Raw genomic sequence first — 10,065 nt, forward strand, 5'->3', positions numbered from 1 at the left:
GGATAAGGATATAATATGCTGGACTGCGATTAGCTAAATTTGTCAAACTCCTGTCTCGACCCATATGTCGCACTGATTGATGATGCTCTAATTTAACAGATTTAGCGTGACTACCACGGTTCTGTGGAGTCTCCAATTACACAAAAACCGTCTTTGCAATTTTATTTTCAAACCTACTAATAAACCACGTATAGTGTGTACTCTTAAAAGCTTGTAGGATTTGCTATACGAACTACCTCAATGTTTAAAAAAAATTTCCTTAACAGTATTATCCAGTTAAAAAAGAATTATGTATGTTTCCCATAGAGAAGTAGAATATCGCAGAAGTGTTCCCTCAGTTGATGATGCAGTTCCGCGCTGATTAATTTTTTTTTATAAACTTGTTGAAATTGCTAGGAAGGACAATGATGTTCACGTTTAAAATGTTTGTCTGGACCACGGCCCAAAGATAATTGGGCCCAGGCAATCGGTGTGCCTGACATTGGTACTTGTACTCCGTACTCTTGTTTTACTGACAACCAGTCGGAAGGCCAAGTGATCTAATAACACTCAATTTGATCAGCAGGCTCGCAGAAACAGCTGAAGCAACCCTGAAAAAAACTCACTTTCCACAAAATCGAGGGTGCAGTGTGTGCACAAAACCGAGGGTGAAGTGTGTGCCGAGTATTTCTCGACACACAATGCTCTGTAGGTTTCTACAACGCAATAAAACAAATTCATTTACGAAACACTCACAGATGGCCTGCCAAACGTCGAAATGTAGGGAAAACAAAAAACAAGTGCGAGTGCACATTAAGCTCTGGCGAAAAATGCGACGCCGATGGCACATATGGAACACTTTATTTTTGGTCAATTTTTATTTCATTTCTGGATACCGTCCATCCACTACAGAAAATACCACATGACTATAAAAACCTTACTGCACATATCTTGCCTCCGTTTACAAAAAAATTGATCAACAGCTTTACGAATTGTTACAAACAATTTTTAGAGTGCACTGACGACGGCATGGCATTTGCTCAATTTTGGTAAAATATTTTTGGTCAATTTTCGGGGACCGACCGACCGATCGACATCCAAGTGACTTATAGAAGCTTCTGTCAGAGCTTAAAAATCAGTGTTTATAAGGCACTCGTGATTTGGAATAGGTACAAACACATACGGTCGAAATACTGGTTTGCAGTTCAATTTGGAATATTCAAGCTATGTAATTCGCCTGGCGCTGTATCAATCATTAAAAGGGGGGATGGGTCTGTTAACAAAAGAACTAACCCAATAAAACACTCTAGTCTCAGTCAGTTCTGAGTGAGAATTGATTGCACATTCCGAATTGGAATACTTGAAGAAGTGCGTCTACACGCAGCCGCTTTCAGAATACGGTCCATGTTATCAACACATGAATGTTAGATGTTGATTCTCGTCACGTTCCATTTTGACACGCTGCGTCCAAATTCAACCTTGTCCACGGAGAAAGTTCACACACGCGATGGAAGATGACCGGTATACCCGACGCGTTTGACAAGGTGAAATCAAGGATAAAAGGTCTATTCAATTACGGAGACATCAAAGGTCGATTACAACATTTGACGGGGGACTGTCCTTTTTCAGAATTAGTCAATATGATAAGAAGCTCCCGTTGTGGGATACGTTCCTTGGTAATTGACCTACAATTTCAGTAATTCAATAGTGGAGAAAGGGAACTGAGTTCTAGTCAACTCTGAACGCAAAACATCAATACAGCTGTGATTGTTTTTCAGTGTATTTCACATGCCAGCGTAAATTCGTTAACTACAACCTGTTCAAAACATATAACAATATTACGTCAGAATGAAATCGGTTTCGAATGGCTGTTTTTTGCTCTCTTCATTACTATGGTTACATTTTAAGCGTGGAAAGGACAGAAATGGATCAAAACAACTGAAGTATCGTAACTAGCGAATTCAAAGCGAGAGGCAAACATCCCCATTTACGTCGGACTCCCCACGAACGTTAATTACTCTTCAAGAAGGCCAAGAGGGGTCAGTCTCTTTCCAGTCGCATTTTTAATTGATTCAGGAGTTGTGGCAAGGAGAAAACTTCCTGAGTCGTGGACACGGGATCCAATCTGGCCCGATGTCTAGTGGATGTATCACGGCTATCAAATGACATGGCGAACTGTCAGCGGTCTTCGCTATATAGGATTCGCTGAATTTCACCTGATTTGGTCAAGTACGTCATCGGATCACCACTTCAAAGTTTCCGGAGTGCAACCCCTTTTAACGATGAGCGTTTGAGCGGACGGGGTAGGGTATACGCGTCGCTAATTGCCTGGTTGGTTTGACGAAGCGTGCTGGCTGGGTTACCGGACTGATTTAAGCAATATGTCGGTTGCTTTGGCGGTTTCTGTACCAAAGGTGGTAAGAAAAAAACATGAAGATGTAATAAATAATCAACTGGATTCTCTGGAAACTTTTATAAAACTTGTCTGGCCTCCATGACTGATAACCGCGTTTCACTGAAAGAAATGTCATTTTCTCCGAAATTTTAAATGAGTTTTTGTGATTGTAGAGTTTGATTTTGTTTATATCTTTCTTTTTTATAAAAAAAATAGCGATCATAATGAGCCACGCAAAACTTCACTTAATTTTATTAATACTATCATAAACTTCATCATTTTGAAAATTGTTAAATTTCAATATCATATAGTTCCATCAAAAGCAAAGTAAAAGCATCATGAGAACAAAAAGTTGGTCTATTAAGATGAAAGCATGATATTTTAAAAAGTCGAAGCTTTTGGGGCAAGCCGAAATTTCTTTGTTGCAGCTGTTCAAACACTAGAACGACTAGAATATAAAGTGGCATAGGCTACCTGTTAACTTTGAGGACATTTCTTGACTTCAACTGCAAAATATAATGTTTGTATTAAAGTCGTCACGCAAGAAATCTCAATATAGTCGGCATTTCCTTTGATATAGTACAGTCTCGTTTAATGATAATTTGGGGATTAAAATCTCAAACAGTTGAAAAAAAAGTGCCAGATATTTTCTCGTCCTTCGTCTGTTCCTCCGACTTTGCCATGTTTACACAAGGCCCTCCCTTACCAAACCGCAATTTCCAGTTAACGTAAACACCTGAACCAAATGCAAAGGAAAGTCCCAATCGTTTTAATGAATTCTATCGGAAGCCCGCTTTCCACCGGCGCCATATTAATCTGGCTTTTGGGCAAAATCATTTATTTATTGTGCAGATGAGCAGCAACGTGAAGAATGGTTCAAATCACCCATATCACTCACACGTGCCTATACACGCGTAGAAAATGTCATAATACAAGATCTTTCGTTACTTCCCAATTAAGGATTCATGGGGTGGAGGAACTTGTAATAAATCAAGAAGCAGATAGTTCAGGAAACCCTATAGTAGACTGTAGACTGTCTATAGTAGACTCGCACGGAAACACATACCGCCTTTATTGTTATAAAGCTTGGAATCTTAACTTTATCCCTACATGGCAAGTATTGGTTTGATATTTAAAAGAGTATTAAATTATTCGTGTTCAAATAAAGGCATGTCGAAAACAAACTCAACCGATTTCAAGGAAACTCGATAATGCGGTACATCCGATGCAAACACGAGTCACACTTTGAGCGCGCTTTTTCAATAGGTACATACTTGCACGTGGATACAAAATTGAACTTGAAAATAAGAACAATATTGTGAATCCGTTTAAGATGTAGTCTACGTGGATCGAAACGAATAGGAAAACATGAAGTAAAAGGCAACGATATCGTCACATCATGAACATGATGAACCATTTCAACATTAGAAAAAATGAGCATGATTGATTTGTCTTAAAATTGGTTGAGTTTGTTCTTGACATGCCTTTATTTGAACATAAATTATTTCAAAACACTTTTGAAAATCAAACCAATATACTTACCAGGGATACAGATAAGATTCCAAGCTTTAAAATGTCATAAAAAATAATGGCGGTACGTCAACTCCGTGAAGCATTTTTAAGCATGATTTATCACATCAGTTCGAGAGTTTATGATGTCTTAAAATATGATCAATAGTTCTTTCTTTCTTTCTTTCTTTCATTCACCAGTGTTTTAATATTTTCTCATTTCAGAATTATTTTTTTCCGGATTTCGTTTTGGAGGAGCCTCAGTAACCATCAAAAACTGATTGAAGTAAGTTTAGTTATCAAAGTTCCGATTAGACGCTAGTCTTTCTGATAATTTGTCAGCGGCAAATATATACCAGCATCCAGAAGCATACAAACCTTGTGGCAATGAACGATTACTATAATTACAGCCTTGTGCTAATCAAGCCTGACCATTTCAGTTGCTTTAACAACGCTTTAGTAAACCCCACTCCGTCATCATGACGAACTGCTGTTTGAGGTCGGAAGCATAATACAGTCACAAATTTGGTATAAGCCTCCCTTAAATCACCCCAAACCTTTTACTCTACTTAATTGTGCTGCACTTCCGCAATTATGCAGTCAGGGATGTGTGACTCGTTGGTTTACGTTAAGATGTTCAATTATTAAACGCAAATTTGTTGAAAGAAACAGCTCATTATTTATTCAGCTTAATTCGACCAATCCATCATCAATAGACGTATATAAGCCTCCGAAAGAAACTTCTAGGAATGCTATCCTATTGATGACTACGGCACTAATGAAACATTTCCCTACTCAATCATGATGATTGCTGTGTATAATGTGTGGAATTCTTTGACCAACGTATAACAGCCGGATACCTGTGATTCATCATCATTGCAATAATGTTAACTAATAATCAACAGTAATGTTTGTTTGCTATAGTTGAGCAGCTCATGTTGCAGAGTGTTGACAAATTAATATTTGAAATGGAAAGCATCTATATAGCTTTATTTTGTCACATTTTCCCAAATGGATGAGATCAAAAATGTACAAGTACTAGCTGGGGAAGGAAATGTTTAATAATTAACGGCAGCATACGGTTTAAGAAAAAGATGGTGATAATTTCTATGGTCCGGGTTCGTAGCCAGCCTATTTCTACTTCTTCTACGGTGGTACTCAGCAACGTCCATAAGTTTGGATATAACGTCTATAGTGTGCGGTGTGCGTTTTTTTTTACTAACAAAATGGAACAAATCTAAGAAATTTGGAAATGTGAGGTACAAGTTCTATTAGGACAAACGATATCAAATCATGGAAGAAATTCTTTTACACTTATTTAAAGTTGAATACTCTTCAATTATGGATTTTGTTCTTCTTACGAAATTTTGATTTGTATATTTTTTTTTTTTTCGATTTTGGGCGTCTGAAACCCTCTGAAAAGGACCGCCTATTTACAAGAGCCGAATTATTATCGGGCTGCAAATAGCTCAAATTGTTTAAAGAAATAATTCAACAACCAAATGTCGGTAGATGTTATTTTTTCGATGTCTCAATCACTAAGAGTGAATAACTTTCAAATTGCTTGGAAAATAGCAGGTGAAAGAAATAATCCATTTTCGATGGAACACTCCAAACTTTAAAAACCAAAATGATTAAATATTGAAATCGCTCCATATCAAAATTGGGTTGGTTGTTCGACCCCCTCCCAACCCACCTCTGTAGCTTCATAGAGGTTAACCTCCGCCCCCCCCCCCCCCCACACACACCTCAACCTATCCGATGAACTGAAAAGTAACGATGGCAACCGCTAGGGGTGCAAAAAGTGTTCTCTTATTTTCTAAAGAGTGAAACAAAGATTGAAATAAACTTTCAAAAGAATCACTTCAGTTAAGGTTCGAGTAAAATCTCAATCTAGTCGCTGTAGCGAAAGTAACTTTAAATGTTCTTGTCCAGAGTGTAAATTTTCACTCTCTGGAAATGAGCCAGTACCTTCGTAAGTTAGTTTGCATCTTCGTCTTGGTTACAAATAATTCACTTTTGTTAGTTGTTATCGTTTATTGTACTGACAGGAGAGCTGTAACTTCATAAAGGGACCACAGGACTGTACTGCGGGGTGACATTTCCACGAAATGTAAGATTTACTGATATTCATGATTATTAACTGGTGCATGCGTTCCCTATCTGTGCAATTCCGATTTATTTGTTTTTGATTGGACTTTTCCTGGACCAGCTAAACAATCTTTTACAAATATTTACATCTCACGCAACATCAGTGTGTAGAATCACCAAAACAAATTACTCTAGATTCTACACTTTATTTGGGATAAGATAAATTGTTTACAGTGTTTTATATGCTGCAAAAAGATAACTCGGTGTTTATTCAGAATTGAAAGAGTCGTAATTCAATTTATTTTGTTTTTACATCAGCGAAGATTTTTGTCTCTTTTTGTATTGTATGACAGTTTAGCCCTGTGCAATATCTGTATGTCTGTTGCAGTTGTAATATTCGGAAGTGATTTATTTAAGAGAAAACAAATCTTAATAATATGATTCATTTAAATTCGATTACTAATTTTTTTTGTAACTGAAAAAGGGATTAGCATTAGGTATGATGTAATTAACCAGTCTCCTGATGACGAACAGAGCACATAGAAATATTGTTTACACGGTTTTACCGACAACCTTCCATTCTTTGTTCATGTTCACCATGCAAACCTACAAATCTCAATTAATTAAAAGTTGCTAACAGAACTCAACCCATCAAACCCCAACGGCATGTTTTGTTGGAATCTGTCAGGATGGGTACAGTACCCCTAAACTGACAGTCTTTTACATTGGGTTGGCACACTTCCAGAATCAAAGTCAGGAATATGTGTGTGCAGTTTCATATATGGTGTTGGAATTTGCCAGGATAGATATGGTTCCTAAATCGTGCTAGGGAGTTAGGGTTTTAAATTAACAGCAATATGAGTTCTTTTTTTCGACTTCTTCTTTTTTTTCTGCTTTTTTGTGGCTTTTCCGGGGGGGGGGGGGGGGGCAAGCGCCCCGGCCCATCCTGGCGACGCCCATGCTAATCAATTATTCTTTCAGCGCCCATGCTAATCAATTATTCTTTCAGATGGAGCCACTTTGACATTAGGGAGGTTTCGCAAGAGAACGGATACGCTTACACTTTTAGCTATACGTATCCGTTTTTTAATTACGTGTAGCGAGCGAGATATGCGTGTCGTCTGCACGTTTAGCGGATAGTGAGTGGCGTATGACGTCATACGTGCAGACGACACGCATATCTCGCTCGCTACACGTAAGTAAAAAACGGATACGGATAGCTAAACGTAAGTGTAAGCGTATCCGTTCGCTTGCGAAACCTCCCTATTGTTAAATTTCATCACCTTCGTATTTTGGCTCACCATTTTGTAGATACACGCTCTACATTGTATTATCGTAACTTTGACATGATATCTTGTATAATAACATTTGTTTCAGAGTATAATGGAAGCCAAGGCCATGCTCGTGCTGCTCATGTTGTGTTGTTGGTGTCTAGTCAGTCAACAAGTCCACGCATCAAGACTAGACGGTCTCAGACAACAGTACAACCTTGACAGGGAGATCGATCCGGAAACGCAGCGGAAAAGGCGCCCACTGAGCTCGCTCAACAGGAGACCCGAGCAACACGACTACCATTTCGGCGGCACCCTCTTCCGTAAAAGGATGCTTGGTAATGGCGAATATGTGGTCCAAGATCCGGGCTACTACGCATTCGAAGACGAGTAAAGATGAGGCCTATACATCTTCAAGACAGATACGTAATTCCTACAAGACAGTTGACACCATTCCTTTGACAAGCCTTGCCGCATAGACCGACTTCATAATTGACTGCATGGTTGGCTGAAGAATTATTCAAAATGTAATCATTCAATGAGATGATTTTTTTTTAATTCGTTGTTAGAATAAGTCACATGGACATACAGTTCAAAGCTCCTGTATATTTTGTTGCCGCGGTTAGAAGATACGCGGTTGTTAACATATTTATTTAAAACATCGAACATTCCTACCAAAAAAACAAAATGACCGAAGATTTGCTTCTGAACTTACTGAAGCAAATTCTGTGCAGTGATGTACATTGGTTGACATCTCACTTACACAATGTAATGCTAGGCAACAGAGCTAGGTCATTTTATATAAAAGACATATATTTGTATTCAATTGACCATCATTGTTGATGCCATTATACTGTATACGCCGTACTACATGTTTGTCAATAGGCGTAGCAGTGGCAGCCTAATTATGGATGTACATGTACTATGTACCATTTGTTCAAGTTTAATGTCTGTTTAAAACTTTTTGTCATGATGTTGGCCTAAATGACAGGTATCCTGTGTACGTCTAATTCAATATCAGATCTCACGCTTTGAAAGGAATTCTTGCCTCTTTCTTGAGTAACCAGGTCACACTTTCTACACGTTAAATCAATTTTAAAAGATTGCTTTTTTGTATAGATTTTCCTCTTAGTATACTTCCAGTCTATCAGTAACTACAAGCTACGTCAGAACCCCTCCGCCGAGTATTTGTATTAAAAGTTACCCCATTTTTTTATCAACTCGCCCATCTCAGTCTTTCGGCTTCTGAAGACGATCTTAAAGTTAAAAAAAATGTCTGTGGTAAAAGACAGTCTTGTGGTTATCCGTACAGCCTCATTGTGGGATAACCTTTAATTTGAACGTCTTTTGAATGATAATGTTAGTCCACCAATATTGATTGGAATATTTATTACATGTCATCTGGCTGCTCAATTCCCCATACTGAATGTAGCACTAGCCAGACGTCAAGACGATACTGTAAGAGTTACGCCATCAGTGATTAAGCTTGGAGATGACATATCTTTTTGCACTGTTTAGCGACCCGGTGTATGGCAATGAACTATCTTAATAAAATTAGTGAAATCCCTAATGAAATTACACACTACCCCCGGAGTGATGCATCATTTTACCGTATAATTAAACGGACAGTTGATGTTGTCAAAGACTGTCCGTGACTTCTCACGTCTGAAAGTCTAACTTGACTGATTTTTAATTAGAGTTAAGTAGTGACCGCTCCTGCATTTCTATTGCCGCTGGCTTCCGAACACGTATTAAATTTTAAATCAACCTCAGTCCTAGGGTCTTGCAGTACGCTCTTTACTATAGGATACGTGGTTGAAAATAAAGTAAGCCCTTGGGACGATATTTCTTTATCTGAAATTACAAAAAAGTGACGAAAATTTTAATAAATCAAGCACAAGTAAGTGTTTGACATCTGCATAATTAGTAACAATTCTCAATGCATAGTGATAAAGAAAGGGAGAATAATTTTTCAGTGTACGCTTTATAAATATGCCGATTTGGAAGCAATAGCAGCGACGGTGGTGATATATTACAAAATAAACGAAGGGACATGAAACATCTTTGTCTCATTTATTATTAAATGTAAAGCATAAGTCATTGAGAGCAATGCTGCGGCTATTGAACAACTTGTTTTCCGACATTGTAAATCTGACGAAATAAACCAGAATGACGTAGGAAAATAATCTGTTTTATGAACGCTTAATTGTTCTCAAGTGTCGATATTGTTAACCCTATCTAATATCCCTGTTACAACCTGGCCAAACCTTTCACTGGAAATTGCTAGCATATTCAAATTAGGTTTTACCCTTCACCGACGTATGAACACTGTATACTCAGTGTGTTACCTCCCGAGTGAAAGTTGGAAAAAAAATCACTCAGATGTCTTACCACTCGACCACCGAGCTAACGGTATCAGTTGGCTGGTTCGAATCTGATGTACATAGCAGCGGGTACAGCATTAACTATTCGTAAGATGGAAGTTTGCGTCGATGTTAATCAAATTAAAAATTGAAGGGCAAAACCTAATTTGATTTACATCAGCCCGACGCAAAAAAATCCATCTTACGAATTGCTAGCATATTGCTTAAGGAATCGAGGGCTTATCAATCCTAGTACAAACAGTTTCACTGACTTGAATTTAATCGACTTGGGTTAAAATGAGAGAAATGCGTTTAACGGCTCCTTCACACCCAAAATAATTTCATATTATACAGTTTCTACATAAAATAATGCAGAATTCAAGCGAAATTCAGGATGTTGAAATTAATGTTTTAATTTTGATACACCAATTAACAAGCATTGAGTTACCCGGACTAA

The 10,065-nt window shown here is 37.9% G+C and overlaps 1 long non-coding RNA gene across 1 annotated transcript; it reads left to right on the plus strand.

Moving 5' to 3' along the window:
- Positions 1-4,106: 4,106 nt before the first annotated feature.
- LOC119741870 lies at positions 4,107-9,410 on the plus strand. The gene is made up of 3 exons (XR_005272782.1): positions 4,107-4,169; positions 5,935-5,996; positions 7,352-9,410. It is a non-coding gene; the product is annotated as an uncharacterized LOC119741870 (long non-coding RNA).
- Positions 9,411-10,065: the final 655 nt, after the last annotated feature.

The sequence above is a fragment of the Patiria miniata genome, unplaced genomic scaffold (genome assembly GCF_015706575.1).
Source record: "Patiria miniata isolate m_02_andy unplaced genomic scaffold, ASM1570657v1 HiC_scaffold_5, whole genome shotgun sequence".
In the NCBI taxonomy this organism is placed as follows: Eukaryota; Metazoa; Echinodermata; class Asteroidea; order Valvatida; family Asterinidae; genus Patiria; species Patiria miniata.